General features: G+C 47.8%; 1 protein-coding gene across 5 annotated transcripts in view; it reads left to right on the top strand.

Moving 5' to 3' along the window:
* CNTFR (ciliary neurotrophic factor receptor) overlaps window positions 1-17533 on the top strand; it is a 320495-nt gene that overhangs the window by 212185 nt on the left and 90777 nt on the right. The window lies entirely within an intron of this gene.

Below are 17533 nucleotides of genomic sequence, written 5' to 3'. Positions count from 1 at the left end.
CATAGGTTCGCCATCACGGGACTAGACATACCCAGTTCCTGCAACTGTTTTTCGTATGTTTTAGCCTCCAGTCCCCTAATCATCTCTATTGCTCTTCTCTGCACTTTTTCTATAGTCTCAGCATATTTTTTGACATCATGGTGAGCAAAACTGGATGCCGGATTCCAAGTATGGTCTTACCAAGGCCTTATAAAGTGGTATTAACACTTCACATAATCTGATTCTTGATTCTACCCCTCTCTAGATGCACAAGGACTGTGTTGGCTTTTTGGGCAGCTGCCTTTCCCCCTCTTGCTTTGGGGGCATGTCATGCTCAGGGCCATCCAGGTTAGGAAGTCCTCTGCTGCATCCCTGGGGAGCCACTCTGTTCGCTCCTCTGCAAGTTTTATTGGGATCCGTTTGGGCCCCAGAGACCATCTTTGCATGAAGAAGGTTTTTAAGAAGAGATCAAACAGCCATTTGTCCAGAATGGGATAGGATCTCCTGCTTAGCCAGAGGGTAGAAGGCCTCTGGGGTCCCTTAAAGTGCTATTATTCTGTTAAAATGCTTTTATTTGGTCTCAGAGGTCATCTTTGGAAGCCGGCCTCTTACCATTCCTAACTCCTATCTGGTTTTTGCAGCTCCTGGTCTAATTCCAGGAGGTCTTAGAGGCCCCTTCCCAACCCAAGCCCTTCAGGTGCTGTTGGACTACAGTTCCCCTGATTACCCTTCGAGATTGGCATTCCTTTTAGCTTAATGACAGGGGCAGAACTCCCCCCCCCCCAAACAAGGAATGAACAGGAAATGCATTTCCTCTTCTCTCTTCCTCTCCCATCTTCCTCTCTCCTTCGCTCCACCACTGATCTGCCATTAAGCTGCTTTGATGTGCTTGTAAGTTGAGCAAGCAAAATCAATCGAGCAGGATCATAGTTTCCTGGCTGTGTCTTAACAAGGGAGGGGGGAGAGGGGGGAGGAGGAGGAGGAGGCAGGCTTCTAGTCTGTGTATTTCTTTATTTCTTTATTGTTTATTGGTTCGATTTATATGCCGCCCTTCTCCGGAGACTCAGGGCAGCTTACAATGCATTAAGCAATAGCCTTCATACTTTTGTATATACCTGCTTAGTAGGGCTTTCGACCCCCCCAGCCCCAGCGGTGTTCTTTTTTATACAAAGTCAGCTTATTGCCCCCACAAACCGGGTCCTCGTTTTACCTACCTCGAAAGGATGGAAGGCTGACTTCCGGTTTCTCTGCTCCCGGCGACGGCGGTGCCTTTTGAAGCTCCGCCAGCCCCGCCGCCCGTAGAGCCGCTTCGTTACTGTTGTGGCCCCGCCCTCTGAGCCTGTCCCATCGGAGGAAGAAAGCTCCGAGCATGAGGAAGAGGAGTCAGCCAGGCCTCCCTCTCCAGGCCCCTCCCCTCTGGCATTGTTTCAAGTGCCGGCCGAGGGAGAAGAAACAGCTGCTTCAGATCAGAGTGATGACACCTCATTCCTGGACGCACGCCTCCGAAGACGTGATAAACGTTTGCAGCAGCTGGGGAGGCGTGCTAGGGATTAGAACTGAGTCACTGGACCACACCCCAGAGACCACACCCCAGAGACTATATAATAGAGGGTTGTGGTCAAGAATCTTTTGTGACGAACAAAAGTAAACCTTGAATAGTCACTGAAGCCTCGTCCGGAACTGTTGGGAGGAATATTATTTTATGTTTGGACTTTCTTGAACGTTCGTATCTTATCTGTCTGTTTGTGAAAATAAAGTCCCTTGGCAGACGGTGTGTCTATCGCTGCCAAGAGGAAGATAAGAACTGAGTGCGTTCCAAAGTGTTTCCTTAACCCTCGGCTGGCTGTGTGGTGTGTGTGTGGGGACGGGGACAGATCATCTTGTTCGTCACCCCCATACTCCATCGTTAACCCACGATGGACCAACAGCTGCAGCAGCAGTTACAGCAGATACTGCAAGCCAATCAGCTTCTGCAACAGCAAGTAGCACAGCTAACTGCCCAACTTGCTTTGGGAAATGCTCCTGCAGCTCCACCTCCTCCCCCTCCCCATCCGAGATGCCCAGTGAACGTGCCAGATAGGTTTTCTGGGCAGCAGGAGATGTTTCCGGCCTTCTTGGGACAATGCCAACTGTTTATGGCGATGAGGCCGGAGGATTTTCCGGATGACCGGGCTCGGGTGGCATTTGTTATCAGCTCCCTCTCTGGCACTGCCGCCCGATGGGCCACGCCCCTGTTGTTGCAAGATAGCCCCTTGCTCCTGGACTTTCAGGGCTTTTTACAACACCTGCGCACCATGTTTGAGGACCCCCTCCGGGTGCAGACGGCAGCGAGGCGCATCAAGGACCTCCGCCAAGGCAAGCGCCCCCTGCAGGACTATATTGCAGAGTTCCGATTGCTAGGCCAGGATTCGGCTTGGAATGAGGTGGCGCTGATGGACGCCTTCCAGGACGGCCTTTCCGACGAGATGCAGGACGAGCTGGTTCGTGTGGAGGCGCCACCGACCCTCGACGCGCTGGTGACCCAATGCCTGCGCATCGACGCCCGCCTGCAACGGCGACGGCCCCGTCGGGCTCTTCCGGAACCACCGACAGCGTCGGCACCCCCACGTTTCGCACCGACAGCGCTCCGGACCGCACAGCGTTTTGTGGCGACGGCTGAGGAGCCCATGGAGCTCGGAGCAGCCAGACCTCAACTGACGGCCCAGGAGCGGATGCGGCGACGTCAAGGGGGGTTGTGCCTCTATTGCGGCGAGGCGGGACATTTTGCCGCCTCGTGTCCCCGGAAGCGGAGTGGACCGCTCAAGCCTGTTCCGGAGTCTCGGCATGACCAGCCGGGAAACGGGCCAGGCCTGGCCTAGGGGAAACTCTGGGTCAGGCACATGACCATGCCCCGCCGGAGTCGGCGGCTGTGGACTGTGAGCCCCCTCGGCACCTGATTTTGAACACCCGGGTGTTGTTGGCTAACCGGTCGGAGGGGCTCCAGGCGCACGCGCTGGTGGACTCGGGGGCCACCACGAACTTTATGGACCAGGCCTTTGTGGCCCATTACAAAGTCCCCTTGGTTCCAGTGGACCCTCCGTTGAGGGTTGAAACTATAGATGGGCGGGAACTCGTGGCGGGGCCCATCAAAACCGCTACCCAGCCCTTGCGCCTCGCCATCGGGAACCACGAGGAGGCGATCCAGTTTTACGTAACGGCGGATCTGCACTTCCCCTTGGTCCTGGGGATGGCCTGGCTTCGGGCGCACGACCCTCAGGTGGCGTGGTCGAGAAACGCCATCTCGTTCCCGAGCCTGCAGTGTGTCGACCACCTTCGCCACACCTGCGCCGGCCAGGACGTCTCTGCCCCAAACGTCTCCTTGCCTCCGGAGCTGACGCCCTTCGCCGACGTGTTCAGCGAGAAGGAGGCGGACCGCTTGCCCCCGCACCGACCCTACGACTGTGCGGTGGACCTAATGCCGAACGCGCCCCTGCCCTCGGGTCGCCTGTACTCCATGTCGGAGCCCGAGCTGGCCGCCTTACGGGACTTTCTGGAAAAGAACCTGGCCCGTGGGTTCATCCGGCCTTCGACCTCCCCGCTCTCGGCCCCGGTCCTCTTCGTTAAAAAGAAGACGGGAGACTTGCGCCTGTGTTGCGACTACCGGCGCTTGAATGCCATCACAGTGCGAAATCGCTACCCCCTGCCGCTGATCCCGGAGCTGATGGAGAGGTTGCGGGAGGCCTCGATCTTCACTAAGCTTGATCTCCGAGGGGCCTACAACCTGGTGCGCGTGAGAGAGGGGGACGAGTGGAAGACGGCGTTCGGCACTCGGTACGGACACTTCGAGTATACCGTCATGCCGTTCGGGTTGACCAACGCCCCCGCGGTCTTCCAGCACTTGATGAACGATGTGTTCCGGGACATGCTGGATCGGTTCGTGGTGATCTACTTGGATGACATTTTGATCTATTCCCGGACCCCGGAAAGTCACCTCCAGCATGTTCGCCAGGTCCTGCAGCGCCTGCGGGAGCACCAGCTCTATGCGAAGTTGGAGAAATGCTACTTCTTCCAGACTTCCATAGAGTTCCTCGGGCACATCATCACCCCCGAGGGCATCGCGATGGACCCGCGCAAGGTGGAGGCCTTGCGCAGTTGGGAACCCCCGCGTCGGGTGAAGGACATCCAGCGTCTGTTGGGATTCGCCAACTACTATCGGACCTTCATCCCGGGCTTCGCCACCCTGACCTTGCCGTTGACCCAGCTCCTTCGGAAGAAGGTCCCGTTCCAGTGGGGGCCCCCGCAGCAGCAGGCCTTCGAGGTCCTCAAGCAGGCCTTCCTCACAGAGCCAGTCCTGAGGCACCCCAATCCACACCGTCCGTTCGTGGTGGAGACGGACGCGTCCAACGTGGCAATTGGGGCGGTGCTGCTACAGGCTCCGGTGGATGGCGGCACTCTTTTTCCCTGCGCATACTACTCCCGGAAACTCAACCCTTCCGAGCGCAACTACACCATCTGGGAAAAGGAGTTGCTGGCCATCAAGGCCGCGTTCGAGGCTTGGCGACATCACCTCGAGGGGGCCCGACACCAGGTGGAGGTGCGGACGGACCATCGGAACCTGGAGCACCTCACCACGGCACGGAAGTTGAACCAGCGGCAGATCCGGTGGTCGTTGTTTTTCGCCCGGTTCAACTTCCACGTCACATACATTCCGAGCAACCTCAACCAGAGGGCGGACGCGCTATCCCGTAAGCCGGAATACTTTTGCCCCAAGGACTCCCTTCCCCCCCGGACGGTGCTGCCAGTGGACTCCTTGGCCGCGGTCCAGGAACCGGTGGACCTGCGGGCTCAGGTGCTGGAAGCGCAGCGACGGGACGACTGGTCGCAGCAGCGGAGAGCGGACGTCGGCCCCGCGTCCCCATGGACCGTGGAGGAGGGCTTGCTCAGACACCGGGGTCGGCTGTACGTGCCCACGAATCCGCTCCGAGCCCTCGTCATGAACCAGTGCCATGACAACCCCGCGGCGGGGCACTTCGGCTTCTTTAAGACGTTGAACTTGGTGACGCGGACTTTTTGGTGGCCTCGGGTACGGCACGACGTGCACGCCTACGTGACGTCCTGTGTGACGTGCCGACAGGCCAAAGCCGCGTCCGGCCCCCCTCCCGGACTCCTCCAGCCGCTGCCGACACCGGAGAGACCGTGGGGAGCCATCTCCATGGACTTCCTGACAGACCTGCCCCTGTCCGCTACGTACACGACCGTCCTCGTGGTGGTGGATGCGCTCACGAAGATGGCACATTTCATCCCGTGCCGCGGCCTGCCCTCGGCCCGCACCACGGCTCGCCTGTTCCTGCAACATATCTTCCGCCTCCACGGCCTGCCGGACCGAGTGGTTTCGGACCGCGGGGCCCAGTTCACGGCCCGCTTCTGGAAAAGCCTGATGGCCGCGCTGGAGGTGCAGGTGTGCCTGTCGTCGGCGCACCATCCGGAGACTGACGGGGGCACGGAGAAGGTCATCGGCATACTGGAGCAGTACCTCCGCTGTTTTGTCAACCAGCAGCAGGACAACTGGGCCGAGTACCTTCCCCTAGCGGAGTTCGCTTTTAATAACTCCCAACACACCTCCACCCAGATGACCCCGTTCCATGCCAACGTCGGATACCATCCACGGCTTTTCCCGTTGACCATCATGGACTCCCCTGTTCCCGAGACCCGGGACTTCCTCTCGGAGCTGCAGGCGGTGCAGCAACTGGTGCGGCGGCAGCTGATCCGGGCGAAAGAGGATTATAAACGATTCGCCGATCGCGCCCGCCGGGCGACGCCACCGCTGGAAGTAGGAGATCGAGTGTGGTTGTCCACGAAACACCTCCCCACGGACCGGCCGGTGAGGAAACTGGCCCAACGCTTTATCGGTCCCTTCCCTATCGAGGCGGTCATCAATCCGGTGGCCTACCGGTTGACTCTACCCCGCTCCATGCGGCTCCACCCTGTTTTTCATCGGTCCCTCCTGGTCCCTGAGGCCCCCGCGAGCCATCTCCGCCGCCCGCCGACGCCTGCCCCCCCAGCCGCAGCCGACGAGGACGATGCCTCGACGTACGAGGTGGACAGTATCCGGGACTCCCGTTGGCTGAAGGGGCGCTTCCAATACCTCATTGCCTGGAAGGGGTACGGGCCCGAGGATTTCACCTGGGTGGATGCGTCTGCCGTTCAGGCCCCTGACCTGGTGCGGGCTTTCCACGAACAGTTCCCGTCCCGACCCCATCCCGACCGTCAGACCCGGGGGAAGGGCCCTGCGGTGGGGGATAGTGTTGTGGCCCCGCCCTCTGAGCCTGTCCCATCGGAGGAAGAAAGCTCCGAGCATGAGGAAGAGGAGTCAGCCAGGCCTCCCTCTCCAGGCCCCTCCCCTCTGGCATTGTTTCAAGTGCCGGCCGAGGGAGAAGAAACAGCTGCTTCAGATCAGAGTGATGACACCTCATTCCTGGACGCACGCCTCCGAAGACGTGATAAACGTTTGCAGCAGCTGGGGAGGCGTGCTAGGGATTAGAACTGAGTCACTGGACCACACCCCAGAGACCACACCCCAGAGACTATATAATAGAGGGTTGTGGTCAAGAATCTTTTGTGACGAACAAAAGTAAACCTTGAATAGTCACTGAAGCCTCGTCCGGAACTGTTGGGAGGAATATTATTTTATGTTTGGACTTTCTTGAACGTTCGTATCTTATCTGTCTGTTTGTGAAAATAAAGTCCCTTGGCAGACGGTGTGTCTATCGCTGCCAAGAGGAAGATAAGAACTGAGTGCGTTCCAAAGTGTTTCCTTAACCCTCGGCTGGCTGTGTGGTGTGTGTGTGGGGACGGGGACAGATCAGTTACATAGAAGCGGCTTGAAAGCTTCAAGATCCTCAGGATTGGCGAAGTAGAGACCGCAGGGTACAGGTAGAGCCCCCGTTACCCCCCAGGGAATTGTTTCTGGGGAGAGAACGGGCGTGGCTCCCTCCCAACCTGCGGAAACTCCGGGCGACGTGGGACGATTTTGCCTTGGCAAAGCAAGCCGGCTGCAGGAAACTCAATAAGAAAGGACCCAGCTTTAACAAACAGCGAACCTATCTGAACCCTGAAATTCGGAAAAGCAAGTATCAGCGCTTTGTTGACTATTTAAATTGAGACGAACTTGAGTGAGTGAAAGTGCTTTCAAAAAAACATGGCGCTTAGCCTGAGAGTTAACGAGCCAGCGAATGTGGATTGGTGAAGTTACTTTGCCTTGTTATAAAGTTTCCAAGTTGCTACAAAGTTGTCTTGCTTGTTACAAGAGAAACAATTGGAAAATTTCTCCCTTTTAATATTTGACTCTGTTTTATTTTAAATTTCATTTGATCAAATCTGGGGGATTTTTTTAGAAGATTTTGTGCAGGAGGGAAAGGAAAAGGAACTTCCCTCTTTAGAAAAACCAGATCACGTGGCAGGATGGCTTCAAAGAAGCAAGAAGGGAAGGCAACGGGGGGGGATCCCCCACACATAAACATGAAACGCAACTTCCCCCTGCACAGCAGTTGCAGACCCAGAAAAAAGAATTTGATGTGGGAGATTTAAAACAATTTATCTCTAAATCTCTGGATGACAAATTTCTAAAATCCCAGCAGGAGATAGATGATAAATTTCAAAAACTACACCAGGAATTTATGCAGGAAATTAGTGAAGTTAAAGATATGGTGAAACAGAATCAAAACAAGGTGACCAAAAAAATATCAGAAGTGGTGTCTGGCCTGGCAGGATTTATTGGGAAAGTTGATTCTAAAGTTGAAGATTTTAAATCAGAAGTTAATGTCAAGATGAAAGACAATGACTATAAAATTGATGAAGTTGACAATAAAATGCAGAGAATTGAAGATGAGATTGTTATGATACAATTCCGGGCGATGGAGTTCGCCATACGGCTTCGGGGAATTCGAGAGGCGGAAAGACAGGATTTGAGACAAGTTTGCTCTGAAGCCTTGGCTAAGATTCTACAAGTTAATCCTGATGTGGTTTTTCATAAAATAGACAAAATTTACAGAGTGAACTCTTGGGTGGCCAGACAAAGACAATTACCCAGAGACGTGGTCATATATTTTACAGATAGAGAAATAAGAAATGACATCCTGCAAAAATCTTTTCTCACTTCTGTACAAGTGGGGGGTTCACGACTTGAAATTTACAAAGAATTGCCCCCTAAAATGTTGAAAGCAAGAAAAGAATTTGGCTTTCTGGTCAAGGAATTAAAAAATTTACAGATACCTTTTCGGTGGGATGCACCAGCTGGGATAATTTTCAGATATAAGGGAGAAGGATACCGGTTGAATACCGTGGAGAAGGCACAACACTTTTATACTACCATTCTTAAGGAAAGAACACCATCTCCACGTACATCTACAGTCTTGGAGATTAAAGAGAGTGAAGAGAAGCAATTGCAAGAACAGTCCAAGCAGGAATTAGAAGTAGTGCAAGGAGCAGAAGGAGGTTTTTTGAGTGAGCCTTTGTTAGATCCTTCTCCAATTTTGGATCTGATTCAGATGTCTGAAGTTAAAGATCAACGTATAACTAGAGCACAATCCAAGCTACTCAAACAAAAGCAACAACAACAACAGGAAAGACAAGACAAGAAGGTTGTTAAGAGTACTGTACAAGAGTGTGGAGCTGTGGGAGGAGCGAGTTCGAAGCTCTCGGATGAACTTCAAGCATTTTGCTCTGTGCTCCAGAAAGAGGCTGATGACCTTTAAGTGCTTATCTTGGAATGTTAATGGGTTGAATTCAGCACAGAAAAGGAAGAAACTATTTACATATTTGAAACAATTTAATAATGATATAATATGCTTACAAGAAACGCATATTACAACTAAAGATCAAAAATATTTGACAAACTCAAAATTAGGAGCACATTTTATATCTTCAACCTCGCAGAAAAAGAATGGTGTGGTTATTTATGTAAATAAAAAATTAACAGCTAAAGTTATAGAAGCAGATCCAGATGGTAGGTTTATAGCAATTGAATTGCTTACAGCAAATGGCCAAATTCTTTTGATAGGAATTTATGCTCCCAATCAACAACAGGACTATTTTTACAAGATGTTACATACTAAAATATTGCAATGGGATTATAGATCTATTCTAATTATGGGAGACTGGAATCGAGTAATTGATTCTAAACTAGATAAAAAGAGTTTGGCAAAGTCTAAAATTAGACTACCACAGACTTTTTTTGACATGAAAGAAGATATGGAATTAAAAGATGTATGGAGAATACATAATCCAAAAGAATTGGACTACACTTTCTTTTCTGATAGACACAGATCCTTCTCTAGGATTGATTTTATCTTGCTGTCAAATGATTTACTTGTTAAGACAAAAAGAACAAAGATTTTCCCAAGAACTTTGACTGACCATAGCCCAGTTTGGATAGAAATTGAGATGGATAAGGTTGAGAGACGTTCTTGGAGATTAAATGAGAACTTGTTTAGATATGAAAAAAATATAACAGAACTTAAAAAGCATTTGAAAGAATTTTTTGAAATAAATTTGAATAAAGGTACCCCAATTGAAATTGTTTGGGACGCAAGTAAAGCCTATATGAGAGGGGTACTTATTCATATGAATTCTAAACATAGACTGTTCCGACAAAAGAAAAGATCTGAATTGGAAATGGAAATAAAGAATAAAGAGCAGTTACTTATCAAAAATCCAGCAGATGAAAGAATACGAAGTGCTATAAAACTTTTGAAAGACCAATTTCAAACGCTTATGGCGGAACAAGTTGCAACAAATTTACAATATGCGAAGCATAATACATTTTGTAACGCTAATAAACCGGGCAGATGGTTGGCTTACACATTGAGGAAAAAACAAAGTATACGGACTATTGATAGTATCGATATTGGAGGGAAAGAAATTTTTCAACAAAAATTAATTAAAGATGCTTTTGTGGACTATTATACTAAATTATATGCCAAAGAGGACGTCCAGAATGGACTTATAGAAAAATACTTAAATGATAAAAGAGTTACAAAAATTACTGATCAACAAAAGGAAAGAATGAATCATCCTATAATAGAGGAGGAGATAATAGCAGCAATTAAACAGTTAAAAACAGCTAAAGCTCCTGGCACAGATGGCTTGACCGCAGTGTATTACAAAACTTTACAAGCAGAAATGGTGGGACAACTTAGAGATTTATTCTGCAATATTCAGCAAGGGGGTAAAATACCCCCATCATGGACAACTGCTTATATATCTTTGATACCAAAAGAACAAGTTGGTCCTAAAAAACCAGAGAATTATAGACCAATATCTCTTTTGAATACAGATTACAAAATCTATGCGAAAGTATTAGCCAACAGATTGATGCCAGTGATCCAAAAGGTGATCCATGAGGACCAAGCGGGATTTATTGAGGGCAGATACATGAAGGACAATGTAAGGCAAGTAATAGACTTATTGGAATATCTTGAGAAGAATAAACAGATCCCTGCAGTGCTGGTTTTTTTGGACGCAGAGAAGGCCTTTGATAGAGTGGACTGGAACTTTCTACTAAAGACTTTAAAAAAGATGGATTTTGGGGACCAATTTATACAGGCGATTTCAGCAATTTACCAAGAGCAAAAGGCACAGATTATTATTAATGGAAGTCTGACAACAGAGTTTAAAATTGAAAAAGGAACAAGACAGGGATGTCCGCTGTCCCCACTTTTATTTATTTTAACATTGGAAGTCTTGCTGAATACAATACGGGACTCTAAAACCCTGAAAGGTATAATGATAAGGCAAGAGGATTATAGAATAAAGGCATTTGCAGATGATCTGGTTGTTACCCTATTACAACCAATGGAATCAATAATCCTGATGAAGGACATTATACAAGACTATGGTAGAGTTTCAGGTTTTAGACTGAACCCAAAAAAGACTAAAATGATAGTTAAAAATATGACACAAGATCGTAAACATGAGCTTGAAAGGAGGGCAGGCTTTGAAATTGTACCTATGGTAAAATATCTTGGAGTTCAAGTTGCAGAATTAAACATGAAATTGTTTCAAAATAATTATGAGGTGTTGTGGCGAGAGGCGCAGAAAGATATGGAGACATGGAAAAAACTGCAGCTGTCCTTACTTGGAAGAATAGCAGCAGTTAAGATGAACATTTTGCCAAGATTTCTGTTTTTGTTTCAAATGATTCTGGTGCTTAAAAGTGATAAACAATTGAAAGTTTGGCAGTCTGGACTGAATAAGTTTGTCTGGAACGAGAAGAAGCCGAGAGTGAAATTGAAAATTATGCAAGATGTTCCAGAAAGAGGAGGTCTTAAACTCCCAAACCTACAGTTATATTATGATGCAGCAGCTCTAACTTCAATAAGTGATTGGTTTGGAAGTAAAAAGACTGGAATATTGAATGCGGAAAGTTTTGATCTTGAATTTGGATGGCATGCCTACTTATTTTATGATGACAAAGTCGACAAAGTATTTAAAAGTCATATACTTAGAGATTCTTTGCTGAGAGTTTGGAAGAAGCACCGACTCAAATGGGATTACAAAATACCGCTATGGCTGGATCTTGGTCATACTTTGTGGAATACAAATATAATGTGACTCGGGGGGTTTTTATACAAAGAGGTTCTTTTTACAGATGCGGGCAGATGGCAGCTGAAGACATTGCAGACGCTGTTGGACGAAGGGATTAATTTAACTTGGTTACAATATAATCAATTGCAATTGAGATGGAGAGAGGACCAAAAAACTGGTATTATGTTGCATGAGGAGGAATTGGTTAGACATATAAGAGAGAAAGGTCCAATGCATATTAAAAGGCTTTATAATGTTTTGCTAGAAAGAGATTCAGAAACGGAATTAGTTAAAGATTGTATGATTAAGTGGGCACAGAATTTTGAAGAACCAGTGATGTTGGAAACTTGGGAAAAAATTTGGGTTCAGAATGTTAAATTTACACAGTCGCAAAACTTGAGAGAAAATTTTTATAAAATGTTTTACAGATGGCATTTAGATCCCAAAAAGTTGTCATGTATGTACCCTAATGTTCAGCCAAAACGTTGGAGATGTGAATGTTTAGATGCTACGTATTATCATGTTTGGTGGACCTGTAGGAAAGTTAAGGCTTTTTGGATAAAAATTTGGTGGGTCATGCAGAATGTTTTGAAGAAAAAAATTCAATTTTCTCCACAACTGTTTTTATTGGGTATAGTTAAGGGTTTTACACGGGGTGAAACAAAATTGATATTATATATGATATCAGCAGCAAGATTGTTGATAGGTAAATACTGGAAGAATGAAGCTTTGCCCACTATTGATGAATGGACTTTGAAGATGGCCAGTTTTGCAGAGATGGCGAAGATTTCAGCATACTTAAAAGACTGTTCACAAGAGACTTATGAATGGGAATGGAAAAGGTGGATAGATTATGTTCAGAACAAATATCAAACTAGAAAGTATCAAATAGCTTTTATTTGAAAATAATGTATTAGAAATATTTTAAATATTTTAATATTTTAAAGAGACAAAGGGGAAAAACTATACAGGGGGAGGGATGGGTTCAAGTTTATATTTTAGTGTTATTAGTTATGAGTATATAATAGGGAAGTCCGGGGGGGGAGGCTTGGGGAGGGTTAGGGAGGATGGGAAGTTTGGGGAGGGAAGTGGGGAGGGTGAAAAAAGGGGTGAAAATGTAATTGTAAAACTTTTGCAATAAAAAAAAAAGAAAGGATGGAAGGCTGAGTCAACCTTGAGCCTGGTGAGATTTGAACTCACAGTAATTGCAGGCAGCTGGCAGCTAAGTGCTACTTTAACAGCAGCAGTTTAGTCCTCTGCTCCACCAAGGCCCTTTGCCGTTTTCAACATTATTTCAGTTAAAAATTAAGGATAATACCATAGCAAGCCTTCTGTTCATTCCTGTGATGTTAGAATTTTTATTCCTGTATAATACTTCATCCAATCTAACAACCAGGTTTGGATCACTGCAGCAAAAATACACATACACACAATTATGGGAATTTCTTCATGTCGGTTGTGTTGCTGAAGATTGTAACGAATCTGCCCATCTCCAACAGCAAGTTTAGTGAAAAACTATGATCTGGAGGGTGAGTGGTGGGGGGGATGGACTTCTCCAGGCCTCCACAGGCCAAATGCAGCTTTAAGGGAACCACGTTCGATGCTCACCTAAAGCTGGATGGGGACAACCTCCCTCCGAGTCCTGGGTGTGCTTTGCTGGAGGGAGGCAGCATATTGTGTCCTGCCTGGCTGAAGGTCTCCTCTGTGGCTGAGGATCCTTTGGGTGTGGGGTCCTTGATGACCTTGAATTTCATTCTTTCTTGCAGATGTTTCATTACCCAACTAGGTCACATCATCAGTGCTAGAAGGCAGTGGGATTTGGTCTCTGTTTATATAAAAGTTTCTTGCCCCACTCTCTTCTAGCACTGATGATGTTGCCTGCTTGGGTCATTAAACGTCTGCAAGGAAACCACCGAGCTCAGAGAGCATCAGGGACCCCACAGTTCAACCCTGAGCTACAGAGATTCTCTTTCATTGATCCCTGGGGTGTTTTCCAGGGAAGCATAAAACAAACGGGCAAAAGATTAAGACCAGGGCAAGGAGCAGAGTGGCTCTTCAGAATTATTTATTTGATGTCTACAGCCGCCCAAATCAACAAACGACTCTATGCGGCTCATAATTCAAAAACATATTACAATTAAAGTATTTTTTAAAAACCAATACAAACAGTAAAGCCATTAAACCACTAAAAACATGAAAGCATATAATAAGAGTACATACCAAGTAAGACATCTGGCCAAGAGGTTGGGGGTCCTTGGCAGATGTAGATATTTTGCAAAGGGCTGAAAGCAGAAATTGCAAAGCAAATTGTCTGGGACCCTTCCTCTCCACCGCCTGTTTTCCTTGCTACCCCTTCTGGGAGGGAGGGAGGGGGGGGCTTCACAATATCTGGAGAAGAACAAGCAGGTTCACTCTCAGTTTGCTTCCATGCAGGATCAACCTTGTGAATTTTCAAGCTTCCCCTTTCTGCTACATACTCAAAATGGACAGCCATATATGGGTGTGTGTGTGTGTGTGTGTGTGTGTGTGTGTGTGTGTGTGTGTGTGTGTGTTATATATAGGAGGACCCAGATTGTTGGGGGCCAGGGGCTGACTCTGTAAACCACTTAGAGAGGGCTGTGAAGCACTCTGTAAGTCTAAATGCTATAGCTATATGAGGGGTGGGTTCCCCTTACCTTTACTACCGGTTCGCATTGTGCTCTCCTGCATGTGTGAGCAAAGCAAGTGTGCGCATGCACTCTTTTGTGCATACACAGAAGCTTCTGCGCATGTGCAGATCACTTCTGATGACGTCCAGGTCAGTGGGCGGAGTCTCTCGCCAGTTTTACTACCGGTTCTTGCGAACCAGTCCGAACTGGGGGCAACCCACCACTGAGCTATATGTATAGATTGTCTAACAAGGAGAACAACTAACTGAGACATGTTAGCAGTCTTCCAGGATTTGAGGGGCTGCCACAAAGAAGAGGGGGTTCAATTTATTCTCCAAAGCACCTGAAGCAGTGATGGGTTTCAAAAATCTTTACTACCGGTTCTGTGGGTGTGGCTTGGTGGGCGTGGCAGGTGGGTGTGGCATGGCTTGGTGGGTGTGGCTTGGTGGGCATGGCAGGGGAAGGATACTGTAGAATCTCCGTTCCCTCCCCACTCCAGGGGAAGGTTACTGCAAAATCCCCATTTCCTCCCAATCAGCTGTGACTCGGAGAGAATAGATGGGAGCGGGGCCAACCAGAATTTTTACTACCGGTTCTCCAAACTACTCAAAAATTCCGCTACCAGTTCTCCAGAACTGGTCAGAACCTGCTGAAATCCACCTCTGACCTGAAGGCAGGACAAGAAGCAATCAAGGAGAGAAGCAACCTAGAACTAAGGAGGAATTTATTGATAGTGAGAACAATTAATCAGTGGAACTCCTTGCCTCCAGAAGTTGTGGGTGCTCCAACACTGGAGGCTTTTAAGAAGAGATTGGACCACCATTGGTCTGAAATGGTGAGGGTCTCCTGCTTGAGCAGGGGGTTGGACTAGAAGACCCCCAGGGTCCCTTCTAATTCTGTCATTCTGCGAGAACCAGTCCCGGTTCAGCTGTGGGTCACGTAGAGCCGCTGTCCCTGAGGGCTCCGCTCCCTTCCTGGTCTTTCTGCTGAAAATTCCTTTGCAGCGGCTGCACAGCTGGATCAAGTCCCCAATTGGCAGCAGCTCCAGGGAAGGATACAGATTTATTAGTTGTTCAGATAAACACCCCACACCAGGGAAGAGTCAACACAGCCTTTGCCAGGAAGGGAGGCCATGCTTGCCATACGGAAGGAATTCTTCTGCAGGTCAACAAAAGCACACAAAGGAAGGTTATTCAGAGGCAACCATCCCCCCCCACCACCACCACTTTCCATCTCCATCTGAACGTTTCCCAGGATCAGGGCAACTGTTGAGTCCTACCAGGGAGACTGGCTAATCTTGTCCAACTCTGTCATCAGAAAGGAGGTGTTAAAGCAGGGGGGTCCTTGCTGCTTCCTGAGGTTGCTTGTTTTCTTGCAAATGCTTTGTGACCCTGCTAGCACTGGTGATGTTACCTAGCTTGGGTAATAGCCCTGAGACCTATAGACCACTTTGTAATGCTTTCCAGCCCCCTCTAAGCTGTTTCCAAAGTCAGCCTCTTGCCCCCAACAATCTGGGCCCTCATTTTGCCGACCTCAGAAGGATGGAAGGCTGAGTCAACCTTCAGCCGGTCAGGATCGAACTGCATTTCGGTGAGCTACAAAGCTCCAACGGGGAAGAGAAATATCTGGAGGTGGGATAAACACATGCAATGCTGCATTCTACCATTGAGCCACCAAGGAAGTGTCTGCAAAAAAACCCCACCAAGCTCAGAGAGCACCAAGGACTTCACAGTCCTTCCTCTTCCTCCTCCTCCCCCCATAAACCCCTCTCCCTTCTAGCACTGATGATGTTACCTAGTTGGGCCATGAAATGTCTGCAAGAAAACCGCCAAGCTCAGAGAGCACCAAAGACCCCACAGTTCCCCTCCTCCTCCTCCCCCCCCACAAACCCCCCTCCCTTCTAGCACTGATATTATGTAGTTGGGTAATGAAACATCTACAAGAAAACAGCCCAGCTCAGAGAGCATCAAAGATTCCTCAGAAAGATAATCATAATCAGAGCTTGGATGTGCAAATTGAGGCAGGAGTTTCAGAACAGCTTCTGGAAGTCCCTCCACCTGAAAGTGGCAAAAAAACAGCTTGCAAACTGAGTGTGCCCTTCTGCTAAAAGAAAGCATCGCTTAGACACACACACACACACACACACACACACACACTGCCATTTTTGATAGGTGAAGAAGAGCACAAAACTCCAGCAGATGGCTTTATCCCGCCTCCAGATGTTTCTCTTCCCTGTTGGTGGTTTGTCGTTCACCGAAATGTAGGACGGGAGGGTGGAGGGATCTCATCTTCTCAATCCTGGACTTGGGTTGAACTCAACCTTGGCCTTTGGTGGGCTGGTTAGGGACATCCCCGCAAAGCCCAGCTGAGATCAAAACAGGAAAAGTTAGGAAGCAGGATTCAAAACATGTTTTGATGTGGCTGATTTAAACCTGGTTAATAGGATTAAAGGTAAAGGTTCCCCCGCACATGCGTGCTAATTGTTCCCGACTCTAGGGGGCGGTTCTCATCTCCGTTTCAAAGCCGAAGAGCCAGCTCTGTCCGAAGACATCTCCGTGGTCATGTGGCCGGCATGACTAAACACCGAAGGCGCTTGGAGCACTGTTACCTTCCCACCAAAGTGGTGCCTATTTCTCTACTTGCATTTTTTGCATGCTTTCGAACTGCCAGGTATCAATTCCATGATTTATCAGGAGGAGAATTTAATAGAAACCTGGTTAATATGTGACCGTCAAGAGTTACAACGGCACTGAAAACAAGTTATGACTATTTTTCACACTTGTGACCGTTGCAGCACCCCTTTCACGAACATCTTGCATAATTTTCAGTTTAACTCTTGGCTTTTTCCCATTCCAAACAAACTTATTCACTCCTTTTTGCCATTCCGTCAACTGTTTATCACTTCTAAGCACCTGAATCATTTGAAACAAAAATAAAAATCTAGGTAGAACATTCATTTTAACTGCTGCTATTCTTTTCAGACCTTCTGACAAGCAAAGTCAAGTGGTTAATATGATTGTCCCCAATCAATTTCATGATTTATCAGGAAGAGAATTTATCTTTTTTATTATTATTATTTTCTTTCGAGCATCCACCTGGAGTTAGATTTACAGTATTTGATCTTTGGGTCATTTTTCTTCTTTCTTTTTCGTACACAATTTTTATTGTTGTTACTGTTGGGTGTATATCTTTCTCTCTGTTTTGCATTTAATTCCTGTTGATAAAATAATAATAAATATATCTTTTATTAAAAAAAAACCATAGTCCCGTGAGAAATTGTAGTGCAGCAACAGAGGTTGGAGAACGGCCTCTGGTTACGTGCCAATTTTTGAACGTGGGAAACT

This window comes from Pantherophis guttatus, chromosome 2, assembly GCF_059756535.1.
Source record: "Pantherophis guttatus breed Tessera chromosome 2, ASM5975653v1, whole genome shotgun sequence".
Lineage (NCBI taxonomy): Eukaryota > Metazoa > Chordata > Lepidosauria > Squamata > Colubridae > Pantherophis > Pantherophis guttatus.
The sequence above is the reverse complement of the archived record's forward strand: the minus strand, read 5'-3'. Positions and strand labels throughout refer to the sequence as shown.